Below are 14096 nucleotides of genomic sequence, written 5' to 3' on the forward strand. Positions count from 1 at the left end.
CAGTGAATGAATTGGTGAACAGCACCAACTTTGCAGGTATAGGATCGAGTTTTCCGTCCACGCAGTCCAGGCACAACCACGGCGCCCCCTTTTTTATTCCCCTTTGAAATTGTTACATCTTTATTCCTCTATCACTGCAGTCAACACCACGACAACCGTCAAGTTCGGATAAAGTACCGGTAACATTCCCAATGTGCGTCCAAGGAAAATGTGTATTGTCATCAAGCATGAGAACCACCTACAGATGTCGTTCCCTTTTCACCGACGGAAACTTTGTCTGACTTCCAAGGAGATATTGAAAAAAAAGAAAAAAAAAAACTACAAAAATACCAGTGAAGGTATCTTGTTTGGTGCGCAAAGTGAAACGAGCGAAAGGTTTGCTGCACTCCCCTTCTTGGTGCCGTGCAAGACAAACGATACAAGCTTCAATCAAGATCAGTGTTTCGAGAGAAGTGCCCTTCATACTTTCACCTCGTACATTCACCCCTTTTGTTCTTGTTTCCTTATTTTGGGCTGGGGCTTTGGGTGAAGGGCCTTCTGTGAGCCGCACCCAGCTGAGCGCTACTTCCTATTGCAGTCGGTGTCTGGATATAGTGACGCGAACGAATCCAATTATTTATTTCCAAAACAAACCACACCTCCTTGCAGAAGCCCGATCGGCAAAAAAATCTCCCCTCTGTTAGGCGCTCAAAGAGCGGCACTGTGAGGGTGCCCCTTTGGAGCTGAAAGCATGACGGTTATTCCGAAGAAAGAAAAGAGGAAAATGAAAAGTAAAATAAAAAATAGAGATCTTATAACACCATAGTGGATGGCACGTTTATGCAGCTTGGTAAGTGCGTACTTATTTTGTATTTCTGCTATCAGTTCGGTGTGGTACTTCCAAGAATTGCACAATACTCTAGACTGCAACGCCTGTAGAATATCAATGTTCTGCACCCGCATTTCATATTTTTGAGTACAAATCCGGGAGCCACCCTTGCGTGGTTGAACGGTAGCTATCTCGCACAAACTGCCGGTTTAATAAACTAATCATGTACAGAGCACACAATAGTTGTATTTTCATGCTTGTCGTTTTATTTATGTAATACGTGCTTAGTAAACAAGTGCGTAGAAGCGGGGTAGTTGATTGAAGTACATAGTTGAGTGGAACTGCAGCAAGGGACGCGGACAAGCGGGTTAACTCTTTGAAGCACAGAAAATTTTATGTTGAATTGACTGAGTCGTTTAATGATATAATTGTTTATTATGTCCTGTAGAACACAAAAATTCAGTTAGAAAAAAATATGTGGTATATATACTGGTTACAGCATACAGGGTGGTCAATAGTGTTGACCACCGTGCAGCAAGGGGCTACAAATCTTCAAAAACTGTTAGAGCGCAAAACTGTTTTTTTTTCTTTTTTTTTAATGCATAAGACAACACGGCAGGTGAATGCACACCCATGTTGAGGGGGATGAACTTGCTTTTGCGCTACAGTTAGCATATCATCAAGGGATACATGGCGCAGGCTGGTGTTTCGTAGCTGTGAGATGGACAGCCGTATCAACGTCCTTGGAGCGCACTGACGCGCCTGCGAAAAGTAACAACACCCGTTCCGCGTGTTAGTGACCCCTTCCATCACGGTGGTTCCTCCAGTTGACCACACGGTTTTCTCAAGATGCACCAAAAGTCCGCGCTGAATCAGGCCGGTAGCATATTCAACGGAACGTAGACATGTGATGAAACAAATGAATGGTGTGCCACAAGATTCTTACCTCGTTTTCTGTAAGAAGACGACGACGAGAATGGAGCGCCCGCAATGACGCACTTCTTCACAAAAACGAAGCAGCAGCTCTTACGTCGCGCGCTCGGGTGTGGCGATACCTTATGCCGATGCCAATGACTATTACGAGGCAGCGAACATGTTGTCGCCGAACAGAACCACCATGCAGCAATGGGGAAAATATTTTTCTGGGTGGTCAACTGGGTTGACCACCATGCTTGAAAGAGTTAAAACATAAACGACCCGTTAAATTATGTTTTAACCCGCTTGTCCGCCGTCCCTTGCTGCAGTTCTACTTCAATTATGTACTTCAGCCAACTACCCCGCTAGCAGGTCCCCTGTCGTTTATGTTTTAACACGCTTGTCCGCGTCCCTTGCTGCAGTTCCACTCAAGTACGTGTTTAGTAGCTCACAACTATTAGAAGCATCCAGCAAAAGTGTTGGCACCAGCATCTCTAATGGTCTGACGCCTGCCTCCTTTCGTCCAGTTTCGTAATCCACTTTCCACCTTACGCAATATTAGAAGTAAGTATATTCTGCATATCCGTTTTGCTGGCCCTCTAGAGAGTGCGGTATCGCCCGAATAATTTGATAGCAGTCCTCCTTATGGTAACAAGAAAAATATGGCTCTCATGTGCTATAAGGAACTTGCTGGGACTTGCTGGGGATCTTAAAGGAGCATGAAAAAAAACCTCCAACACATATTTTTTACCACGTGATATGAGCACACTACATTCGGGAACTGTCACGCAAAATACGACGCAATGTGACGCAAAATACAATAAATAACCTTAAAACTCCGAATTAATTGAACTCCGACTGTGTCTCATACTGATTATTCTTGCTGCGGGTGCTAGTGCAAAGCCCCGGTCTTGAACTTTCACATGGCGATCGTTATCGTTGAAAGTTCGCACGCTCCAAAGCCGCTTTGGTAGGCTCGTGCAAGAGCTGGTGGCAAATCACGAGCCAAAGTGATGCATTCAACGCGCGCATTATGGGATAACGACAAGTTGAAGATCGGGCCCCAGGTCTTCTACCCCGTATATGTTGTGTTTTGCGACCTCCGCGTGGCTCGTGCAATCACGCGACCACTGGTTACAAATGGCTGCCTCGCTTCGATTTGCACCAAGAAAGGAGCAATGGTCAATCATCCGTTTCCTTGTGAGTGAAAGTGTGAAACCCATTGGCATCCACCGTCGCACGAAGGCACAGTATGGTAGTGCCTGCGCTGCCTGCATAGATGTACCACTGGAACAAGTGCATGAATGAATGGTAAGCTCGCAGGAGGCAACCCTAACATGAATTGGACGCCACGGCCTGGTAACCCGCAGCACACCGCTGTAGCGGCCGAAGCTACCGAAACCCCATTTTTGGGGGGATCATCATGGTATACAGTTGGTGAACGTTCACTGCCAAGGGGATAAACAGTGAACAACGAAACATACTGAGATTTCCTGGCATCATAATTAAAGCCCGCCACCAGAACAAAACGTTGTGGACTGCTCGCAAAGAGTGGATTGCTCCAACATGACCGGTCACGTATGAACAACGTATGACTACTTCAACCATCCGTGATCTTCCATCTGAGTTTCTTCTACGTCCGCCATATTCACCTGACCTCGCGTCGTCGGAATATCACATGTTCGACGGCCTCAAGAAGGGTCTTTGTGGCGGGAAGATTGGTTCCGACGAAGACGTCAGGAGAGCGGTGCGTGAATATCTACGTTCTTCTCTGTTGGAATGCAAGCGCTTCAAGCGCACTGCATAAGCGTTGCATTAAGCGCCTTTTCCGGTCTATATTTGACTTCCGGGTACCCACTTCCGGTCTAAACCCGACTTCCGGTATCGACTTTTGGACTATACTTGACTTCCAGTTCGGCACTTCCAATTACTATATGTAAGTCCATTTAATTAGCCTTTAATTAGCTTCAATTGCCTCCCTTTAATTACCGAAGGTAACGCAGGTTACCTGAGGTAATTTTGAATTTCATTTAATTCGCTTTAGTTACATTTACTTGCTCTAATTACTTTCAATTTCCCTTTAATTTACGTTAATTACCTTTAGTTACATTTAATTACCTCCGGTAACCTGCAGTTACCTTCGGTAATCTTTAATTTCATTTAATATTTCTCTTCATGACGTATATCTTACATTCATTACCTTTAAACTAAACTTTCTTGCTTTAATTACCTTGAAAATGGAGAATTAAATGAATAAAAAAAATACGGAAAGAAGCACCGAGGCCTATTGGAAAACAGAGTATAAAACTCAAGCGTCTGCAGCAAACCGGCTGTCACCAGGAACTCCATAAGCACGTCAACGGTTTTCGACAAGGTTCTGGTAAGCGCATTGTTACAGCCATATTTTATGGCTTCCTCCTTACAGTACTCAAATGAGCAAGGAGTACCGTACTCTCCGTTGCATAGCGCTCACATTCTATGAGGACGTGCTCAAAGTTCGCCAGGACACCACACTTGAAGAACAAGCTTTTATCACAGTATAAAATCCTGTATTTAGATTGCAGAGTGAAGGCTATATTGAGGCGATGTTTGTGCAGTTGGGTGGTAGCTAAGTTAAAAAACAGAGTAGAACAGAAAAAGACAAATTTGGTTCCACCGTGTGCATGAGGGACCTGTCAGTGATGTGCCGACTCCAAGCCAGTGGCTGGGAGTCTCATACCTCCTGTCTCCTATCGACATCACAATTGGCACGACCGTTCGGGACTGATGTGCAACCGTGCCCACCCTGTCGGCTTCTTCAGTGCTGATTAAATCAGAGTGACCTGGGAGTCTAGGACCCACTGGGAGCGAGCGACCCCCTGTTGGATACGCATTGCAGAGCGGCCTTTGAATTCATGTAGACTACCCAGACCCGCGAAGTGTCATGCGATATATTACGTTGACAAAACAGGAGCTTGTATATAGCCCACCAACATAGAGCTCAGCCGACGTTGATGAAGTGCGGTGTGAGAGACGGTACCCATGCGGTACCTAGCGCATGGTGGGGCGACAATAGCAGGACGATGAGCATTCCCACCTGGTGGATCACTCAGTAAAAACTGCACTCAATAAAGCTGAAGTGTGGCCATCATATCTGCTAAGCATGATATCCGCTGCCATATTGTCCGCCGTAAGAGTTCTATCCGCATTTCGAGACTCTACTATATCACCGTCCGCATTTTCGCAGCCCTCGGGAGACACCGAAGCCGCTGTTCTCGCGCCTGCGAAATGTCGTGCAAGACAGGTAGGCTACACAACAGTCGGACTAACGCTTTAGTGAATGGTCAGAAGAAACTTCTCATTAATTTCCCACGTGGCACCGGCAAAATGACTTCTAACGGAGATCCACCGGTTGCCATTGTGTCCAGGTAGTCGAACTACTACTTTCAGACAAGTTGGAGTGTCTAGGATGACACCCAGGAACCTATGCTGTTAAACTTGTCTGAGCGTCGTACTGCCAAGGAAAAACTGGCCTAGTAAAGGCCAACGATCTTTTTGTTGTTGTTGTTGATATATGTTTATGCCTGCCTCTGTTACATACCGCCCAATTCTATCCAGAAAGTGCTGACGGCGACGTTGTATTGGTGGTCTGGTGGTGGATTGGTGGTCCAGATGCAGACGTCATCAGGAATCAGGATAGATGTGGCTGTGGGCGCAGTGCAGGACTTCACGCCCGCCATTACAACGTTAAAAAGTATATTGCTTCCTTCCTTGTGGTACCTCGTGAGTCAACCCGACTTTCGGCGTGACCCCTTCTTGCGTGCGGATGAAGGTTTTCTGTGTCATAAAAAATCAGTCAATCACAAGAAAATTCTGTGGGGTACACCAACTTCAACAATACGCGCAGAACTAGGGTATGACTGACGGTATCATATTTTCTCTTGACGTTCTGGAATACTGCCATGACTATTTCCTTCTGGCTCTTGGCTTGCTGGACGCTGATGAGGAGATCGAAGACCGAATCTACGAATGGCATCTCTTCGGGAAAGGTACGATGGCCCTCAAGAAACCTTTCTTGTCTATGCAATACCATTCGTTCCAAAACTTTACCAAGGCAACTTATCGGGCTAACTGGACGAAATGATGAAAGGCGATATGGATGCATTCCGGACTTTATTTCCAGATCTTCGGCACTCCATGACGCCTTGAAGACGTGGAGTAGACACGAAATACCGTCGTTGCTGAGGTTTCAGATGGCCCATAAGTGGTTCCGTTAAAGGGACGGTCGCAACGGGAAACCCATCTATGAGACCGGTACCACTGTATTCGGCATCGGCCGACAATCTACCCGAGTAATTTTTTCGTCCGAGAAGTGCTTATATACTAAATAAACGAATTTTAAAGATCAGCGCTGCTTCCGCGGCCGCACAAGTTTCGGCGGCGTGACGTCACTCCCTAAGCGGAGGAGTGAGAGGGTGGCGCTCACTGAGTGTCCGCACGAGCGACTTTTTCGGGAGAGATCTCGGTGGAGGCGCGAGGGCGACAGGAGCGGCGTCATAGTTTATTGGGTGCACGTGAGCAACGTCACGCCTTCTCGTGCACGCGTCTGCCACCGAGATATTCTGTGCGCGCTCCACAGCATTTCTCCGACGAGCTGCGTCTGCTAGCGCCGTCACTTCAGACGTCGTTCAGATGCGCTTGGCATTTCTTCCGCGATATCTCGTTGGTTCGTGCTTTCCTCCTCGCTCTCCTAGCCGACATCTCGCCAGATAAAGTGGCTCGTGCGGATACCCGGTCAAAGGAGGAAAAGTGTCGTCCAGACGCCTCGGAACTTGCGACAGAAGCGTATCGTAACGAGTTATCGCACCTCATCGTACCTATCCCGACCGGTGGATTGGTTGACGTGGCCCTGTCGGAGAGGATTTCTTGCGATAAGTCGACAGGATACGCTTTTGTCGCATTCATGTAAACGCGGCTTATGACACGTCAGCACGGCCGCGGCATTAATTTTCTCAAGGTCGCGCCCTCATTGGTTGTTATGGGGTGACGTTTTCTTGCAATTCCTGAGAGGGAATTCCGGGATACTCTCAACATCCGGCGTCTGCTCTGGTCATGTATTCCGTCGAATAACAGTCAAACTGCGCCACTATTTCGCGTGGATTTTCGATACCATGGTCAGTGGTCCAGGAGGAAATTACCCTACAGTTTCGAAATCGACTGCAACGGATGCGACGGTCCCTTTAACAGGCAGGAGTAATATTACCCTCCGGCAGGGAGAAGGTGTTACGCTACTCCCTTGTGGGAGTGAGGAGACACCCTTTTGAGAGTAATTGTACTCTCCAAAAGGGTGTTATATATGTGGCAAGGAAAGGAGTGAAGGTACACCCTTTTTTTTTTGTAAGAGTGTAGGGGGTAGGACGAGAACAACGTTCGCTATTTTTATTCGCGATGTATTAATTTTCGCGAATTTCGCGACCGCTAAAAAATCGCGAAAAATCATGTACTCGCGAACACAGCTTGACGCAAACAGCCCTGGAATCGCGAAATAAAATACTCGCGAATAACTTCTCAAATGGTTTAATGAGCGATTCGCGAAAATCAATACGTCGCGAATAAAAATACGTTTACAGTATGTCAGGGATGTAGCTTTGTGAGTCGATGTGATGCGGTAGTAGTCGCGTGTGTAGCGATACACTGCAGTCAGGTGCCGCATGCCGAATTTGAGTCAATTTGGCCTCAGTGAAGCTTAGTGGTAAGCACGCCAAAATGCACAAGTATGGATTGCTGATTTTCAATGCGAACACGTGCCAGCAGTTTGGTCCCATGGATGTCTTACAACCGTTTGTCATTTCTTTGACCGGTTCTCCTCTTGTCCAAAAGGAGAACCTATCGTGACTTGCTGTTTTTGTATAAATGTTTACATAACCGGGGAGCAGCGGGAGTCGAACACATAGGGTAAGGTGGGGCAAGATGTGACACGGGGCAAGATGAGACATTTATTGCTCGACGCCGCCTGTCTCAGAGACGCGTTGCTCCATGCGCTTGAAACTTTACTCATAGGTGGCTCTGCATGAAAGAACTGATGTTCTGAGGCTGGATCAACATAGAAGGGACAAATACATACAAAGCCTCAATTTGCCTAAGAAATTAACGATGAAGGATGAAAGTCACTGAAAAGGTTAGCCAGCTGTAGGACCCGAACCCATATGTTCTGGATTGCAGGTGCAGGGCTCTACCAATTGAGATAAACTAACACGCCTTCTCAGCGACTTCCAGGTTGCATGTCCGCTTTATTGGACGTGGGAATTGTCAGGATTGGTGTTTGCGTTGAAGAGGAAAATAATCGGTTACTTCTGCCTGGAATGTAAAGTCCCGCAAAAAGGCGCGATTTTCTGTAGTCCTTTTTCTTGTCAGTTGTGCAACAGCGTGTCGCAGGTTTACTCTGTCAATGTAGGTCCACATCCTATTTCTTTATTTATTCATCTAGATATATGCAAAATGTGGGCACTCTTGGTTATCCGGTGTTTAACTGAAAAATTAATGCATCCGATGATATGCACGGGCCAAGACGCGACAAGTTAATATAATTTAAATCTAATGCAATTTAAAACTAATTTTGAAAAAAATTTGAAACTGATAAGTCAACTATTAGGCGGCTTTATGCTTGTTCCTCAGAGATTCCTTGATTTTTTTTTTTATTGCCTAGGATTTTCCAGCAAATTTTCCTGTGTCCTAGGATATTTCTAGCAAAGCAGAAGTGCACTCAAGCGAGCGACCAGCGACACATCAGACCGGCGGTGCTTTGTTTGCAAACGACGGTGTAGGGAAATAGCACCAGGTTCTGTGTGGTTTTATTGCGCATCAGTGTAGGCGGTGGGCTCAAGGGGGCTGTGTAGGTGCTTGAATTGCAAAAACTAATTTGTATAGTTCTTTACCACGGCGTGTCTCATCTTGCCCCACGCGTTTTTATTTATTAGTTATTTAATTGTCTTTATTTTTATTTTTTTAGGAAATAGCAAGCCGGCGTGCTGCATGGTTGACCTTTCCCTTTTATCTTTCCTTTTCCTCCTTTTCTGCCAATAACCCCCCCCCCCCCCACGCGATGTCTCGTCTTGTCCTCGAGGGATCTGCATTTTTTAATTTCTTGTTCTGTGTTTGTTTTAGAACCGGCTACGTCCGTTCTGATTTACAGATAAGCAGCTCTAGACCTCTGAGAATGTGCCTATGGCTAGTTTTCTTTTTTTTTGAAAAACACGAAATATAAAAATTCCATGTTCAACTGCAAATTTCTGTCTCATCTTGCCCCACCTTCCCCTACAGGTGGGCTACCTTTGCCTTTGAAACCCATTGTTCGTTGAAGAGCTCTCAAGCCCCAACGTGAACCCGTAGTATCCGGCTTCGTAAAGTAATTACATAATTAGCTGTATCGCCATTTTTGCGTTGCCGTCTTCACTTGAAAAGCATCGGACAAATGCCATCATTCATTCTTCATCGTTTTCAATCTCCGTTGCTTACCGTTGATAGCGGCACAGACAGCGTGGTCGGTCGCCTCGTAGGGGCGATTCAGCTGTGCTTGCGGAGTATCGTCGTGGCTGAATGAATCCCTGACAAGCGCCGCTCGCCAACAACTATTGTTACGGCAGGTGAAAGCATATCGGGTGCGACGTTAGGGCAGACGGGCTGCTGTTTATAGAAATGTCTTTCCTTTACCGAGAAAGAACAGGTGGCAAGAAGGTCTGTACGCGGATCATCCCGAGTCTTACCTTTTGTTGCGACTTCCTTTTAGTTGTGTGACCCGTGCAAGCACCTAAAGTTTGAAGTGAACGCCTTATAATGTGATCCAGTAATGAGTGTAGGTCCGGCGATTGAAGTCAATGGGGGCCCGTGCCGGTGCAGCTCACTATATACATAGCTCTCTTGGTCAATCTCGAGGAGTCAAGGAATCTTTAATCTACACACAATCATGGCCTTGATTTGAGAACGGGACTGTCAGGGTGGACCCTGCTATACAGTCCCTATAATATACAAGCACTGTGTTAGTAAAAAAAAAGTTATACAAACGCAAAAAGCAGAGGGAGCAAAGCAAGAAAAGCAAAATATATGACACAACGTCACAATCACCGAGACAGAAAATGTGCTTTTACATTACCTTTGAATGAGCTAAAATTGATAATCCCTCTTATCTGATGCGGCAATGCATTCCAGGCATTACAGCCAAAGTAAGCAAGTGAAAAAAAGATCGTAGGTATATAGTTCGTGGCGTAAGAAGTTGGAACGTGTTAGTATTATTCCTTAGAGAATAGGTCGTGTAGCGATGTCGAAGCGGGAGAAGATAGTCAAAGGAGCAGTAAAATAACTTGTGCATTGATAGGGCAATTTTGTATCGGACTAGGCTGCATATGTTATGCAAATTTAACAATGAGAACGCAAAGGTTACTGAGTCACGGGGATGAAGTGATAGTATTATTCGAAGAGCTCCCTTTTGCATCACGAGTAACGGGTCCAGATTAGTCTCGTATGTTACACCGTATACACCTCAAGAGAATACGAAACATGCTCACAGCATCTGTGCCCAGGATACCCTGCTGATGCTATTGTCCACTGGGTCAGTCCCATCAATTGTATCGAGGGCTATAAGTCGTTGCGAGTAAAGTTATCTGCCAATTTTATGCACGTTATTCTTTTTTTAGTGGAATCATCATTTGCACAATGAGAACAGGTTCATAACTCGGTATAGCGTTGCATTTCTGGAGTAAAAGTAACTTAATTGTATGTGAACAACAACAAATCAAAAACAAACAACAAATAAATCATGACTATGGCCTGACAATTATCTGCTCTACTCCTATTTGCGTACTTTTGTCATCTTTCCGTCTTGCTTTTATTGTTGTTTCGGGTGTCACACTCCGGATACAAACATTTTTGTTCGCGTAAGTACGTCTTTAATTGTTTCGCGTCCTCATAATCCACCTGCTGTAAAATCTCCTGCACTCGAGGCACAAAACTGCGTGCCTGGAAGCGCAAACTCTGCTGCTTGCCTCCCTTCACTCGCAGCATCATTTAGCCACTGTGAGTTAGAGTTAGAAGGATTTAGCCACTCAGGCAGCCACTTGTTTCCCTTATTGTGTCCTGGAATATGTAATTGAGAGGAACATTTGGTAAGAATAGACAAGGTGGCTGACCCGTGTCCAAATCACCAGGGTGCAGTCAGTCCAAGGACACGGACGAAAAGCTTTGTGTCAGACAAGATAAAGCAGTTAGACGTGTGACACTGTGACTAACCGTTTCTGAGGGGACGTGCAACGTTGAACCTGAAGGCTGTTCCAAAGCCATTAGTGTAAAGACGTGAAGAAGCAAATTGCTTAGACTTCGCTGTATAGTGAAGGTTTCAGTGTACATTCCGCAGTAGAGGGCAATGAACGACAATGTTTGGAACTTCGAGTGTGCTTCACTTACATATTATTTCTTTTTTTTTTAAGACGTAACGACATTTGTTTAGATGCCAAACAGCATTTGTTTAGACAACATGTAAAAACGCCATCTAGTCCACGGTAGGAAGACCGCTCAATATCAACGTTACTCCATTTCGCATAAGGTCCACAAAGGAAGTAGTCAGAATAGGGTTGAAACGCTTAGAAGCATCTAGTTCTAGATGCTCCTAAGCGTTTAAACTCAGTTCTGAAATGCTGTTTCTGAACTACAGTATTTGGCTGCACGTATGGAGCCACCACGTTAACCACCAGGGAAAACGCCCGGACAGCACTGGCGGCACGGAGATTCGAACCGGGATCACCACCCAGTCTCAGCGTAGAAGACACAGGAGCTGCGCCGCAGGAGGACCATCCCTTCATTAACAAAAGGGAATTTGATAAAATGACCTTGAACAAATCGTCGTCGATTAACCCGAATTATCCATGAGTGCAATAATCCACACACGACGGGAGACAATATCAAGTCATATAAAATGGTCCTTTTGCGTATTTTCTTTTCCCCCTTTTCGATACACAAGAGTTCCGTTACGTAGACTGATTTTTCCGTTTCTCGCGGCCGTGAAAGAGGTTGGCCGACAAATGACGCCCCTCCTGAGAAAACGATGGCTCCAGTGGAATGTGAGTGGAAAGGGAAGCCCAGGAGGTGCATTTATACGGTGGCGAAAGTAAATAATCCCACTGTTTTCTGCTTCCTTCATGCTCCCTTTGTTGGAGGAGCGGGCATGCGAAAGAATTGGCTTTCTGTTCGCACGATGTGTACCTACGTTGTTACGTCACGCTCAGAGATACATGTTAATACAAATATGGCCGTTAACTCTGCAACGAACCACGAGTCTGCGCGGCAGACGGGAAAAAGTAGTGTGCGAGGACGTATATATATATTTTTAAGCCTCATGTTCGACGAGTCATGCAGAAGGTGAGCAGGGCTTTAGCGGACGAACGTCTTCAAGGTGTGCTTTGGCGTGCCAGTTGGCATTGGCCATATACCACGCGAAATGCGCAACGTATTGTTGACGTAAAATCACAGAGCAACATGTCTAGAAGGCATGCTCTGACGATGCCCACAGCTGTGAGGCTAACGACGGCAAGCTGCCTCCACACCACACCATCATCATTATTACCACCACAACCACCACCAGAAGGCGTGCATGTTCACATGTCCAACTCTTGTACTAGTTCCGGGCAGGATGAGTTCGTGTATGTATACAGTTGTACGGACGCGCACACCTTTGATACGGTGCAAACTATACTTAGATATGTTTGTCTTGTACAGAGCACGTTCTATGTGTGTCGTTTGCTGAAATCTTGGCGAATGTTGGAGAACTCTCAGATGAACAAAACATATCCACACACTGACCACTGCAACGTCGCCTGTGACGACGGTCGTCGTGAAATACCCAACTATAGTGAATGCTGGAACTTATGGTTGCGTTTTTACGTCACCGACACGTCACCGTTTTCTAATTAATAGTCGTAACAACCCACTCGGTAGCACATCAATGATAGCTTCCTTGCCGAGGGTTAGCTTCTGGCGAGTGGTTCCTTGTCAGCGGTGGGGCGCATGGTTCCCTTCCATCATGCACTTTTCAGCTCGTCGATAATACGAAGTACCTTCAAATACATGTAGGAAGAAGGTACCTCCAGTCTGGTATCCGATTGTAGATGGCGCCACACAAACTTCATGGGCTTAGCACCAAGAGGGAGAATTTATACTCCATCTTGTACAATGTGGGCCAACACTTGGACCGAGAACTTGGAGCGCTTGCTGCGGCGAAAAGGTTTTTCCTGAAAACGACGCGAGATCACAGAAGCCACTGAGGTATGACCCTTCCGAGGGAGATAACCCCAAAGCAGCACAACAGCTTGGCCCTTGGGACAACACCTAGGTCCAATATTGGCAATACCGGTCCAATATTGGTCTGGTGTTGGAACAGTATTCCCGATATCCAGCCAATACCGGGCAAAGATAGTGTGCTATTTCATGGCACCCATAGAGCCTCGTGGAAAACGGGGTCTGCGCTCCAGTTTCCACTCCAAGCGACTCCGTCTGAAGCATATGCGGATCACGATACTTCTAGAAAATTCGAGAGGAAGCTACGGTCATCTGACAGGAACTAACAACAAACGAACTTTTGATTTTTTTAAGTTAATGGATGTCTCACTGTATACGTGCCAGATATCTATTTTGTATGTTCGTTGTCCATATATTTCCATATTTCCGCGTAATTCAAATGACGTTTTTGCATTGATTTGATTTTACTGGTAATTTCCGTACGAATAATGTGCGATTTATTTCGAAAAGACACCTAGCACACCAGTTGGACAAACAACACTACAGTCCGAAATGCATTAATTGAGTCAAACTACGGTTAAGCTGCTTCGCAGTTATCGTGGTATTCAGTACCTGAAGCGCAGATTCAGTAATGATTATGTTGTACCGACGAAGGAAATTGTATTAGCCCCGACCTTCCAAGCGAGGCATCTGCTATCATACGCTGGGCACCTGCCATTTCGTAAGCGTAGGAGGCCAAAAATTGCTAAATACGAAGAATCAGCTGTCACATAACATGCAGGCCCTGTTAAATTGTTCATTCACGCATTTTCCGGTTTCCTCGTGCAGGCAGTCGAGCGTGCCAAGAGCGTGACAGGGCACGTGCAAGCTTCCAGCTCAGACAACGATTTCACCGGAATTTAAACCTTCGGGACATCACCACGCATGGCGAACAAGCGGCATCAAAGGCGAGAGCGAACCACACTCCGTGGAACGTCTAAAAGAAATAAATTAAAAGAAACGAGAGAACTCTAAACGCAGAAGACTTTGCTCCCACATATGTTGGCACTCGGGAAAGCTGCGTGAACACGAGGTGTTCTTTACACCGCCGTCGCTGTGAGCCAACTGCAAG

General features: G+C 46.0%; 1 long non-coding RNA gene across 1 annotated transcript; it reads left to right on the plus strand.

Moving 5' to 3' along the window:
* Positions 1–2772: 2772 nt before the first annotated feature.
* LOC135383691 (uncharacterized) lies at positions 2773–6059 on the plus strand. Its single transcript, XR_010420003.1, has 3 exons — positions 2773–3659; positions 4950–5006; positions 5321–6059. It is a non-coding gene; the product is annotated as an uncharacterized LOC135383691 (long non-coding RNA).
* The last annotated feature ends 8037 nt before the right edge of the window (positions 6060–14096 follow it).

This window comes from Ornithodoros turicata, chromosome 2 (genome assembly GCF_037126465.1).
Source record: "Ornithodoros turicata isolate Travis chromosome 2, ASM3712646v1, whole genome shotgun sequence".
Lineage (NCBI taxonomy): Eukaryota > Metazoa > Arthropoda > Arachnida > Ixodida > Argasidae > Ornithodoros > Ornithodoros turicata.